At 31.1% G+C, this 14,544-nt stretch overlaps 1 long non-coding RNA gene across 4 annotated transcripts; it reads right to left on the minus strand.

Annotated features, from left to right (window-relative positions):
* Nucleotides 1-1,565: 1,565 nt before the first annotated feature.
* LOC148599897 (uncharacterized) lies at nucleotides 1,566-14,160 on the minus strand. 4 transcript variants are annotated; one of them, XR_015917674.1, is made up of 7 exons: nucleotides 13,797-14,159; nucleotides 10,664-11,229; nucleotides 9,498-9,564; nucleotides 8,744-8,817; nucleotides 5,418-8,408; nucleotides 4,010-4,163; nucleotides 1,566-3,563 (listed from the first exon to the last, which is right to left on the minus strand). It is a non-coding gene; the product is annotated as an uncharacterized LOC148599897 (long non-coding RNA). The 4 variants fall into 4 exon arrangements; XR_015917675.1 differs by having other exon boundaries at nucleotides 5,713-8,408; nucleotides 13,797-14,158; XR_015917676.1 differs by having other exon boundaries at nucleotides 8,277-8,408; nucleotides 13,797-14,145.
* Nucleotides 14,161-14,544: the final 384 nt, after the last annotated feature.

Consider the following 14,544-nt stretch of genomic DNA (forward strand, 5'->3'; position numbering starts at 1 on the left):
AGTTTGTGATATATTTTATTATATCTTTATTAGATATTGTATAAATGATATGAAATATCTTATAAGTTTTCTTTATTATAAGATATCTCATAAAATATATGAGATACATGAATACAAAATGTACATAGTATATAACATATCTCATCAACTTTATAAGACATTTGATAAACTTTATAAGATATCTTATTAACGTTTTAAATATAAGATATCCCATTAGCTTTATAAAATATGTACATGTACCTACACCCTACTAGGTACATGTATTATTGCCTGCATATGGCACGCCGTACTTATACTTATTCCATGGTCCACCTATATCTTGAACTTTGTAAGATATCATATAGATATGAAATATCTTATAAGTTTTTTCTGTATAAGATATATCATAAAATATTTGATATATCTTACATGTATATATTATTTAAGATATCTCATGAACTTAATAAGATATACTTTAGCAAATAACTCATATATTTAATATGATTTTTGTTTTAAATGAACATTATATGATACATCTTATGAAATTTATAAAGATGCCTTGTTAAAAATAGAAGGTATATCATAAATTGTATAACAGGTCTATGCATGCATGGCTGTAGTTACACATTAAATTCGTCTGAAAAGTGATCGATCTATAACGAGAAATGGTGGATATGTCAAAGAGACAACAATCCCACCGGTATGGAAATATCAGCCAAATGCCACCCATTGGTCTTCAATGAACGACGAGGAAATCCTCATACCACATGGCAGGATGCAGCTGGTCCTAAGACATTGTTATACACAGGTACCACTGCATGAAATGATGCATTTAATTTGAAATTAAATGAACATTTTATGTACATTAAATTTCAAATTGCAGAAAATACATTACAAAAAAATGCAGTGGAAAATTTATAATTTACTTTTCATTTAAAACAAATTTATTTTGACAATTAATTTCCCAGATTTAATCCTAGTTTAAAAGGCAAAATTAAATTTGAATAAACTTAACATTTAAATAAATTAAATTGCTTTTAAAGAAGTAGTTTATTGAAATATATATTTGCTCTAAATTAATAATTTAATATAATTTTCATAATATTAAATTTAAATAAACATCAGATTTAAATCAAAAATATACTCTTATAAATTTCATTGTCAATTAAATTTCAAATTTAAATGAAAGTATATTTCCAAAATAAGAATGATTTATTTGCAAATAATATGTAATTGAAATGTGTATGTTTCTAATGTTCTGTGTTATTGCAAATCAATACATGTGCCTACAGTGTTTGAAAAAACGCCACATTTGAGGAGGTGATTTATGGCAGTTTTGTTGTATCTTAAGTACTATCTTTACATGTATCATACATGTACTATGTGTATTTTTTTTAGATCATCACATACTTAAGTCAAAACCATACACAATTAAAGACTGCCAGTTTTGTACTGAATTATGTTGAAAAGGGTGGAATGATCAAAAACAATATGCCAAATTGTGAGGGAATAAAAATGGTGAAATCTCCATGCACAAACCAATAAAGTAAAGTATTTATGTATGGAACAGAAGCAACAAACATGAATGCATTCCATTTTTTATTTTTCTGAAAAGATTATAATACATTCAATGACATTAAATAAATTATCTCCTATATAATAATATTACAAATCACAAATCAATAAATAATATAATAAAATGCAGATCAAACTTCTTTGTCTTTCTGCAGAGTTCACATCATGACATTTCTTGAGAATTTCACTTGATGGCTCCATTCACCCGAATTTCACGTGAACTCGGTCACTTAGTTTATTTGCTCAATTCAGGTGAAAATCGTGTGAAATTCGTGTGAAAATCATGTGAAATAATTTCGCCTATGTACTTTATAAAACAATACCTATAACTGAGCAATAAAAGAAATGATTTATCTCTCCTTCTTCAGTTTAAATGCTCTGCTTTATTTGTTTCAGAGATGAGGCTGTCTTATCAAGACTGCTTATGTTAAAAGTGCTGCCACTTAAAGTTATAATAAGATGAGTTTAAAAATATACACACTTTACAGCTGTAAAGAAAGTTGTTTTTATAGTAGAAAGAAAAATGATTCTGATTTGTGAATATGATTGTTTTTCCTATGTGTGTCAATCAAAGGACATGTTCAATTGATAAAAGCATCAATTTGATAAATGAATAAATGCTTACAGATTACAGCATCTGAGAAACAGTGCATTGCTTATACTTATAATTTTTTGAAAAAAAAAGTTATGCTTATATCCATTAAAATAAATGAAATAAAAAAAACCACCAATAAAAAAATCAATAAATATAAAGAAAAGAAGCAAATATCAAAGCTTTATTTAATTTTGAGATGTTTTATAATTTATGAAAAGAAATAAATTCATTTCAATTGCCTTATAAAGATTACTACTAAAAATAAAGAAAGCTGATACAAATTTTAGTAATACATACATAGTAGCACTATAACATAAACAGAGATATGATGAATAGAACTATATTAATGTCTCTAACATATAATTGGTCTATTTTATACAGAGGATTGTTACATCTAGACATACAAATTCACCTTGACATTGCTTAAACAATAATTGTTTTGATGATGTGGTCAGTTCTTATTTGTCATTGATGTTATCTCCCTTTGACTAGTACACAATTGTATTAACAAACAATCAAGTTGTGATTTTATTTTTTTAAGATTATTGTAGGAAAAAACGTAATTATTAGCAATAAACATTTCAATTGCTTACACAATTAAATGTACAAATTCACAGATAATAGATTACCAGGTTTTTTTTAACAAAATTTACATGATATTGTATTAAAATTCAAAACAGGTCATTGGTGTTATCTCCCTTTGCTTAGTACATGTGCACAACTACATTGTGGAAACAGTCATGTTTTTTTAAAAATTTTTTGTCATATATATAGATAAAAACATGATTAATTGTCCATTTAATTATGAAAAAAAAAATTCAATTTTATTTAAAAATTATTCCCAAAACTACAGGCATCTTAAAAAAAATATTTGATGACCCTCAATTACACTTATTAAAAATCTCACAAAAATGGAATGTAATAACACTGTCAAATGGAACTAAATGACCTGATTCAACAAAAATAGACAAGAAAGTATTAATGTCACAAAAATAGACCAGAAAGTATTAATGTCACAAAAATAGACCAGAAAGTATTAATGTCACAAAAATACAGAAAAAAAAACGTATCAATAATAAAATCAAATGGTTCTACATTGTACTTGTACATGTATAAGCTTAAGTTTTTTACTTTACAAACGTGCAACTGAGCAAATATCTACACAATATTTGTCGTTTTAAGGGCATGGTCTGTCATATCTAGATGACCTACTAACTATTCTTCTTGACCTTAATTTCCTCCCATACATTAAGATCATTCTGATAATGTTGTCTACTTTTTATCCATGTTTTATAATCGCATACGGTTAGTAAGTAGATGAGTATCATCCCTCCACTGTACAAAAAGTCAAGAGCAAGCGCCTTAATCTTCTTTGATGGATATTCTATTTTGCCTTGATGTGGTTTTGCATTTTCTGAAGAAAAAAAGCTTTAAATTAGTACCAGTACAACAAAAATGTACTTTAAAAACCAATGTATTGAAGTATAATAATTGTGAGTATTTTGAGATAGAGAAAGAAAATGCAATGTATTGTTGGCATAAATCTCAACAAACAACAACAAAGCCACAGCTATATGTATGTGTACATGTATGATAATATGAATCAATCAATACAATTTAAATTTAAGTTTATATATCCATATTCATTTAAAACCCACAACCTGACCCAATAATGATAAGTTGCTGTATTGAACAACAAGGGGACATAAACAAATTTTCATATACACCAACAATATTTATTTCAGTTCCTTTGTGGCTGCTTCTCATACATGTACATTGTACAATGTAGCTTAAATTACAATATGCACATATGACATATTGCTAGCATTTTGTTAATGTCCAAACATACTTAACTCTTACCTTGATACATGAACATTTGTATATGTGTGTACATGAATGATTACTTTGGTTTTTCTTAGAGCTTCAACTGTATTTAATTATTCATACTGCGTTACATTTTGTGCTTGTGCTGCCTGTTTCAATTTCTCCTTTTTTCTTCCAGTTTTCTTGCCTCCTGAAATGAATAGCATATGGAAAAGTTTTAGAATATGGAGGTAGCTGGTAGTGGACTACAATGAAAAACTATATAAATGTAATACATGCACATTGTACATGTATATTGTAACATCAACCAATCATTGGTGACTATTTTCCATGTTCTTCTGACACTTTTCTAGTAATTGATTAATTAGAGCTTTTCATCTTCCTTTTCATCTTCCTTTTCATCATCCTTTGCATAATAGAAAAACAATTGCAATAGATATCAATAGATTTTTTGCCTGCACTAACAGAGTGCAATGTACATGTTTCAACAGTTTGTCAATAATACATGCACATCAGGGGCGGATTCAGGCGGGGTGTGGAGGACGGGTGCGCCCCATAAATTTTGCAAAGCATGGGGTTTCTCGCTAATTTTACCATAAAAGATATCTACCCACTCTAGAAGAATATTTCAAAAATGTAACCTAAAATAACATTTCACTGTGCCCCCCCCAATCTAAAATCCTTGATCCGCCCCTGAACATAGAAACTAAAGACAGCAATTACTTTGAGCTCTTTTGTGATTTGAATGTAGTTGTACATGTACATGGACCAGGAAAACAGTAATATACATTTAAATTAAACTTCTTCAAAAATGTATTAAAAAATATTGACAGTTACTTTTCATTTAATAAAAATGTGTGATATTATGTAAGACCGTTTGATAAATTCAAAGAAGACACGTTTAGTGCATGAACAGGCCTGGGACTATTGCATTGTAATTTTGTCACAGATTAAATTTAATTTCATTAGCAATTTCCAGAAGTTAAATTTCATGAATCAAGAGAGACCAAGTAGGGACATTTGGACTTGATGATGGTACATGTAGATCTAGAAGTATTGTCAATAAGTATGCACATTGTTTTAATCATATTAACCGATAATTCCTTTTAAGAAAACTCTAAATACAAAAAAAACTGATGTTAATGAACTAAAACCTGTCTAAAACCACCCCATTTCCAATATTTCTGGATCTGCATTGATGTAACTATGCATATTTATGAAAGGGCTAAAACCATAAGGGGATGTGTCCACCGTACCGGGTCCTAAATTTTTCAATTATCGGACTTCATTGATCAAATGTACAATGTAAATATTGACAATTCATGCGATAGATACTGCGACTAGAAAATATACCAGTGCCCTACGGCAGTCAACATGTTTAATACTATTTTGATTGATAATGCAAAACAATCAGCAAAATTTATAATAAAAAATATAAACCCACAACGTTGGTTAATCGCTTAATATAATTGTAATTGTATCTTCGTTCTTTGTTTTCTTACGCTGTCCTCTGTAACCCACATCGTCGGTTAAGTCTATGATAATGAAAACACTAAAATTCACACTAGTTTTAAACTATGTTGCACTTGTGTATGATTTGGGTCAGCATGACAGACTTCAAACGATATAATCTAGTACAAAGCAAAAAATGTGATCCCAAAACAGAAGGGGATTCATTGGGAAGCGGACCCGACTAGACCCTTTTACATAATCTTGATTTTCATATGTCTACCCCATACAGAAGTTGTATTTCCTCGCTACGCCCAGCACTTAATGCTATGAACAGCCCACTAACACAAAATCCTGGATCCACTCCTGCAATTCCAATATGCAAGAAGGACAATGTTAGAATGAACGACACATTGACTATATGTATAAAAGAACAATGTTAGAATGAACGATAAATTGACCATATGTATATATACACACATGCATGTTTGTGTAAAAACAGAAATACTGTAGTCTATGCAGCAGTAATGAAGTAAAAGACCACGAGCTATTTATTTACAAAAGTTCAAAAGTAATAAGGGGACGACCATTAGATTATTAGGGGGCCCGGCAGATTTTGAAAATAAATAATTTGTCTCTGATTATTTAGGAAATACATAATCTGGCCTCAACATGACAAAAAATAAAAAGTCTGACTTTGCAAATTGCTAGAAAAAAAATATTCTGACCTTGGCTGGTTAATCGAAAATAAATATTCTCATCTTGGCTAGTAAATTGAAAATAAATATTCTGACCTCCGCAAACCATTTAAAAAAACATTTGGCTCGCTACGCCGTGGTTTCATAATTTAGACAAGTATACATGTTTAAATACTCCACAAATTTTATACAACACCTTTATAGTCTCCAGTGGGTAATATTGAATACATGTACATAAATGACTTTACTATGGTAATGTGTAGTAGTCCATGAGATGGGAGGGTCCACCGTGTACTCCCATTCATCAACTTCATGGTGATTTTTACATACCTTTATACCTCCCATCAATTTGTCGCCAAAGAATATTATTGCATTCTTTTTCAGTATAACCTTATATTTGTACCCAACTGGGTCAAACAGCCAAGATTGTTGTGACTCAGTTGTTTGAGTGCCTAATAGACCGGTCAAAATTTATCGCCACATAGGACCAGTGCAAAAAAAAAAGAGATAATAAAAAAAATAAGAGCCTAAAAAAAGTTGTTACCCCCAGACTTGAACAAAAATGATGTCCTATGTTAACTTGGTAAGAAAAAAAAGTTGATGTCCTATGATGTTTTCTTATAAAGTTTATATTTGAAAATATTATATTAATATATACACTGTATTAAAAATCTTACAAATATGGTATTGATATCAAGCTATTTCTATTTTAATACAAAAACAGTGGCGGATGCAAGGAGAGGGGGCGAGGGGCCCGGGCCACACTTGGAGAATTGCAATTTTTAAAAATTGTTGAGAAATTGTTCAAAATACCCTCAGAATGCAGGATTTGAGGTTAAATATTTCAAAAATGTCTTGGGGCCAACCCTCCCTAGCAAATTTGGAACACTTCATGATCCTCATCGCTGATCCTGTCAAAAAACATCCCCCTTACCTAAAACTCTGGAACTGCCACTGATTTAGTTATTCCAATTACAATGAGTTATGTTAAATAGTTGTATTTTTACTGCATTTATATGTTGTAGACTATTTTGTTATAATAGTTCGTTTTTTTTAAAGTTAATAAAAAAAATAATTAGTTAATTGTTTGTAAATGTGTCCTATGGATATTATCAGTATAAAAAGTGGTGTCCCACAAAAGCATTACATCAAAAAAGTATCTGTTCTACTTCTATTTGCTCTGGTCCTACGTGGCGATAAATTTTGACCGGTCCCTAAGTCTTCCTGTAAACAAACTAAATCAGTAATATAGCAAAATGTCTCAACTTTACAATGGTACCAGGAAAGTTGCCGTAACACTTAGGATTTTGGGGTAAAACGAAAAAAATGTACCCATACCCCACCGAAAAATCGCTCGAATTGACATATTTTTCCATGTCAAAACTCCTAGAGTATTTATGCCTACGTAAAAAAATGGCTTATTTGGTATTTTTGCCTCAATGAGATATGAAAAGTAGCCAAAAAGATTGAAAAATTCTCCAGTTTATTTTTTTTGGTGTAAATGAGAGGCATAAAGGTACCTAAAAAGCATATTATGGTTGATGAGGGGGGGGGGGTGGGGTGGGGAAGGGTTCACACGTACTATAGTTAAATATTGCTATTAACACAGGACAATTTAAATTTGCAAAACACTGAATTGCAAATCTTGCGCCGCTTTTTCTTCACACTACCATGGCATGTGAGTAACCATTGGATGCAGATTTGCATGGGATTTAATAAAATGCATTTTGTTTTACAATATTTACTAAAATACATTTGTAGTTACAATTTGAAATTCATGGGATTTTTTTGTGTCCCATGGGATTTTTTTTCTCCCATGGGATTTTTTTCTCCCATGGGATTTTTTTTCTCCCATGGGATATCTTGTGTTAAAATACAATGATAGTCATAGAGAGTGTATGCCTTACATATTCACTTAGTGCATTTTTCTTCTGCGCAGTATGAATAAAAAAGCTGAATGACTAAAAGAGAGAGGTTTTTTGTATTGTTTTGGGATGAAGTTTTTAATCTTTTATAGCTTTGAAATGAAATCACTTTGAAAATTCACTTATCAACCACAAATGTAAAACAACGAAATAGAAAAAAATATTCAAAGACACTCTGACTATAAATATGCTGTTTAAGAATATAAACTTAGAATGCTATATGAGCAGTACTTTTATCTTAGTATTTAAATAAATTATAAAAATTCTAATGGAAGTCTAAATTCAGGTCCATAATCAGCTTTTTGGCACTTCTTTTTCTTCTTGGTCAGCTTCAACCCATGAAACATGCTTCCTTTCTCGTCTCTGTAGAATAAAACAAGTAAAAATCTGTATGCAAACAAAATATATAAAATATTTTACAATACCATTTTATTTGTAATCACAGTGATCTTATTTTTTCTTACTTGATATATGTTCATTTGTAATATCAACAGCTGAAATTACTTGCAATCAGACATCTAAAAGATAACATGAACAGACAAACAGACACACAGATAAAGTGCTTTCTATATAAGTTCATGGCAGCACTTTTGATTTATTGTGCAAAGTATGAAGAACAGATGGACAGACACCAGTATGCCATAATATGTCCCGTCTCAAAAAGCAGGAGTACAAAAATTCTGAAGAACAGTGTATACCTGATATGATAAGCTATCAAGTTTGCATATACAGAATTAGTCATTCACCATAGAGGCAAGCAGGTGGCTGGTCCCTGAAATGGTGAAAAACAATTCTGCATGATAATACATGTGGTACCTTTCAATTTAGTTTAATTAATTTTCATTGCAAGCATCCTTAAAGCAGTTATCTTGTAATGCACATAAGTAACATTCAATGTTAAGTCCAACATGCTGGGGGTAAGTTTAATCAAAATTAATTAAGAGATTGTGGAGAAAGCTGTCGTTGAACTTTCCAAAAAATGTAACAAGTTTAGTGTATTCTGAGTTGCTCATTTGCTTTTGTTACTTTGTATGTATGATTTTAGTTACTTTATGTTCTTTGTTGTGTATGTCTGTTTTCCATGTCTGGTCTTTGTCCCTGAATTACATTCCTTTGATTGCCGCTATTACATTGGTTCCCTTGATTACCTTTGAAACACAAGGTATGTTAGTGGTGCAAAGAGAAGAGCTTAAAAAATAATGGTCCAGTTCAACTATAATTTTAGAATAGGACTTGACAAACTCTATTTGCAATTGAATATTCACACAATAAAGATATTTGTTTTTGGCTTAATCATATAACAAAAGCATCTGTATATAAAAAGAGATATCTCCTGATAGCAAGTAATAGTGATTTTTACCAGAACTTAACATCTAGCTAGAGCTTGTTTATCTTTCCTCAGACATAGTTGGTTTAATATTTAATTTTGCAAGTTCTTTATACGTCACTCACCTTTTACGAGTCATTACTAAGAATCCTTTCATGCATCCTCTAATCTCTCTTGAGGAACATAGAGCACCTTCAAAACAAAATTATACTCATTATGCATTATTTCAAAATTAGATAACCTTCAGATTCTGTATATAGACAGTAAAATGGAGTTATAAACATGTAACTGAAACAGGGGCTGCACTGGCTTCCAAAATTCTGTCACCATTTTTTTTTTATCAATGTTCAGAAATAAGAGCAAAAAGTGGTGCCAAAAACAAATATTCCAATTTTTTAAAATATTATATAATATAATAACTTATATGCCATATATATACAATTTCCAAATCGTAACACAATCTCTCTTCAAACACGAGAAATCTGACACCCCAATTCCCACTAATGAAAACTTGCATCCAATCTTCAGTGTGTGATGGACAGGTTGAAAAACTAAACTAGTATTTTCATATTTAAAATGCTAAAGTCAAAACTCTGTACTACATTAGGGTCTAGAAGCACTGAATCTATTATGGTTTCAAATGATCATATCTATATTGTTAATTTCAAATTTAAAGCCTTTCTGAATTGTTAATACAGAAGATTAACAACATAAACAAGTTACATTTGTACCCATAACTATCCATATCTACATTTTAACCAACAAAAAAAAAACAACATTTGTACTGTATCTTATGTGAGACAGTACCTACCTCTATCTAGTTTGTCTTACTGTGTGCACAGATAAACTTATGGAACATATACAAAATGTATTATTCCAGCATTCAAAAATGGTCATTGCTTATACTGTTTTAGTCACATTTTTCACTCAATATTTATTCCATCACTTGTAGAAGAATTACCATTGCAGTACATAAATAACAAATCATTGCTTAAAATATGCAAACTATGAAGTTTGACTCTGCCACATTTGCCCAAAAAATGGCAAAATATTGAAAAAAAAATTCCAACAAAAAAAAGGGGTGTCTAATCCAGACCATACCCTTTGAAAAGCCATCATGTTTACATGGCTTTAGTAAACATTATCTGGAAGTGAGACCTGCTGTTGTTGTCCAGTACATGCAGCCCCACTTGTAGCAGTAAAATGGTTATGACTGACTGATCCTTCAACTCGCGTTTATTTCCGTTTAGTAAACGACAATATTGAATACTCGGGAATGAATGATACTAACCTGTTTCTATTTTGGAAAGAACGAGTTTAAAATATTAATTGCATCCAAGATTTTGAAAGCAGTGATAGTTCTTATTCTCGCGTGCTTATTCTCATGCGAAGAGTTTCTCAATGAGTTTGGAAATACAGGGGAAAGAAACGAATTATGGTATAATGTGACAAGTTATGATTTGACCACGGACCAAAACGTAACAACATATGGAAACGTTCTATCACACTCGTAGTATTTTAATCGCAAGTACATTTTTTACCAGGCTTTCTAAAAATCAGACAGCACGTCAAAAACCAACCCAATTTAATTCTATTTCTTGTTTAGAAACAGTTACTGACCACATAACCAGTCTTAGTTTTGTATTTGTTTGTTGCGCTAAATAGAGAAAAAGAAGCATCGTTTGTTTGGTAGGTTTTTCTTCACCGTGAATTACTTTATATCCAACATGAATCACTTTTCCATTAGCAGTGTCTGAATTTTATGTTGACTGGTACTTAACATTTGATCTAAACGGAACCTTTCAGGGCTCTCCTAAGCGTTATTTGTACAAATTTGTTGTTGAATTTGTACCAAGTCTGCAAAAATATTTAACAAAACGGACTTATTACAAAAAAATGCCTTACTAGATGTGAACTAAGATAATCATCACATTCCTTGTTTGTTGAAACTGGGGGTTACTATGGTATAGAGATGTCAAATAGATAGTGTGCTTTGTGCACAATGAAAAGTGTCGAGGATGAATTTCATTTTGTATCGAGTTGTGACGCCAGTATGTCTAGCCTTATTATTTTAGAAGCTCCTCCTCTCTCAAAATATAGTACATGCATATATTTCAAAATCACTGGAAATTTCAAGGTGATGCGTAATTTATGTAGGTTCCTTTTCCATGTATTTACAGTCTTAACTTAATTACTTTGATTATGATTGTGTATTTGCATTTGTAACGTATATCATCTTCTGTTCAGTTGTTAGAATACTGGGATATGTACTGTTGTTTGTTGTAACATTGTACTGGTGAGCATGATTGCCTTACTTAACTTATACAGATATTGATTTGACTTGATCTTCATAATGAATTTAAAAAATCAAAATCTGCCGTCAAAATGTATCCGTAAAACTTAAATTTTCGTTTATTACGAGAAAATGACTACAGGTATTAACAGCTCGATATTCCGTTTTACTGTTAATTAAGTACGATATACAGGAAGTGGTCGGTTTAGCTGGGGACACTTATAATCTAGGTAATAAATACATCCCGTAATATGGCTTCGTACGTGTTTCGTGTGGCAGATCAAGATATTTACAAAATAGGAGCTGACATAGGACCCTAAATTTACCCAAGAAAATTATGAAAATGATACATTCTATTCACTTTTATGGAAAATATGTGAAGCAACTATTTGTTTGATTATTTCTTATGCACAAATGTCACATTAAAAAAATCAATTTATAAGGGGACCAAGGACAGCCGCCATAAAACCTGGTTTAATCCTCAATGTCCAAAGGAAATGCCTGTACCGAGTGACGATGACCATTGCAATGGTTACAAACTTTCCGGTTGTACTTTGACAATACCATTTAAATTTTATGCAGACTTTTCATTTTGACTCTTATATAGAGTTTATCACTTCGATAACTTTGTTAATAACCATTCATTTATTATGGACAAATATTCATGTTTGTCCCTCACCCTTTGTTTTACGGTAATATTCTACACATAGCACGGAAAGCTCGACACTCGCCCAATAAGTAAACTAAACTGTTGAATAGGCTTATTCGTGAGGGATATGTTATGATATTCTTGTCAGATCTTTAAGGATGACATTTTTTTGGGTATTTCATTGATTCGCTCATGGAGTCTTTAAATAGAAATTGGACCACTATAGGAGAGTTCGCCAATCTCATTAGTGATGTCATATTCACTAATTTTCATATCATTAAGTGTCAAATTGGTTGGCAAATAAACGAAATAAACAATTAGCAAATTCATGATTAGAATCCCAATTTTCAAAACTTTGTAACTTTGTTATTTTATATCCAATTTTGGTTCTGTAAAATGTTTCATTTAGATAAAATAATTCATATTTTGTGTGTAAATTTTTTCTCTCTTACTTAAAAAATAAATTTGAAATGATATTTATATGTAAACCTGTATTATCGTTAAAAAATATTTTAAATTTTGTATGCTCACATAGTCTAATTACTGAATATTTATTTTAAAATTCAGTGGATAAAAAGAGTATTATTGGCAGTGTAAAGAACCAAAAGAATTTATCAATTATCTTAAAAAACGAAAACGTTATGATGATATTAAGTTGATGCCCCATGCCACTCAAGGGATTTTTTGCCAACCAATTCCAAATCACAGGTAAGTGATGACATCACGAAGAAATCTCTTATATTTTAAAACAGTTTTTGGCATGACATGGGTTGTGTCCTTACTGTATGGCGTGTGAAGCACCGTGGCTCAACCGCGCATGGGAAGAATTGAAATTGATTTTACATATGATAGGGACATCCAGACTTGGGACCGGCAAGTTATCCGGGCGGAGTTAATGTCCATTTAAAAGATGTTTCAATACTAGATCCAATACAAGGTAAATCTATTTAAGTGAAGATTACATCTTTTTGGCATTTTTTGGATATATATTCTTAACTTCTATTTTATTTTCATATTTTTATGAAATATTTGATATCACTACCTTTTACAGGTAGACTGACACAATTAGTGCCAGTCTTTTTAAGCGCAATTCAACCACGGGGAAATATGTTGGGACAATTAAACTAGTTTTTTATCCAATTGGCGCAAAAGTTGAATCGAAAAACGCGCAATGTACACTTTCATTGAACTTCAACGTGTAGACACTTGGTAACCAATATGAACTGTACAAAATAGTATGTTCAGTGTACACCAGGTATAGATTGTACATATAGATTCCACCGTATAATGTTTCGAAAAGTAGAATGGGTGAATCTTATTACACGTACGAGTACAATGCAGTTTAATGCATATCATATAAATTGTAGCTATAACCAGAGGTATGACAAATTTTAGAGCTTCAGTTTCCCTACATGTATGTAGGCGATTTTGAAATTATACAATTAAGGATTTTTACTGTAATGTTGGAATATACTAGTATACCTTTATCATCATCTCATCTGTAAAAGCTTCTTGTATATAACAGAAACGCACCTTTGTACACTATATACACGCGGATGATCAGAACTGTAAGGGAACGAACATCTTCTACTGCAATATTGGACAGTTCAATCCTGTCACCCGTTGAGTCACCTGATCTGTCTGAGCCATAAAACAATTAATTTTTTAAAAATTACCTCAGGGCGATTCTATTCGTCACCTGGCCTGTGTAGTGTCGTACGTAAACTTAACCGAGATTTTGAAAGTGGGTTCTAAAAGGGGTGGGGGTCTAGAAAAAGGGGCGTATCATAGTATAATATTTCCTCATTTTCACCAAAATATTGCAGGAAATTATCCACATTAATCCAATTATATCATTTTTAATACTTCTTTTTGGATATAACAACCAAAGGATTTTGATAGGCTATTATAAAAGTCCTTGTATATAATTATATTTACTGAAAGGATCTGCTTACTAGTGAATGAGTTTTTTTTTCTTTTAATTTATATAAGGTTTTTATAATTTTACTAGCGAATTAAAACCGTACATGTTACAGGGAGTTATAATTAATTACAGGTCTATGCGTGTAACTGTCACCAGTGATTTTACAGTCCATGCTTTAATTTAAATTACACTACTGAATTACTGCAGCCCGTGAAAGAGGTTCGCTTGCATGGAAGTTATTTTCTGATATGGCACCATCCTATGGACGAACGGAAATGCCAGCATCTTAGTATTCTGGGTATTAAA

The sequence above is a fragment of the Perna viridis genome, chromosome 13, assembly GCF_037379345.1.
Source record: "Perna viridis isolate PV_CMFRI_1.1 ecotype Kerala chromosome 13, ASM3737934v1, whole genome shotgun sequence".
In the NCBI taxonomy this organism is placed as follows: domain Eukaryota; kingdom Metazoa; phylum Mollusca; class Bivalvia; order Mytilida; family Mytilidae; genus Perna; species Perna viridis.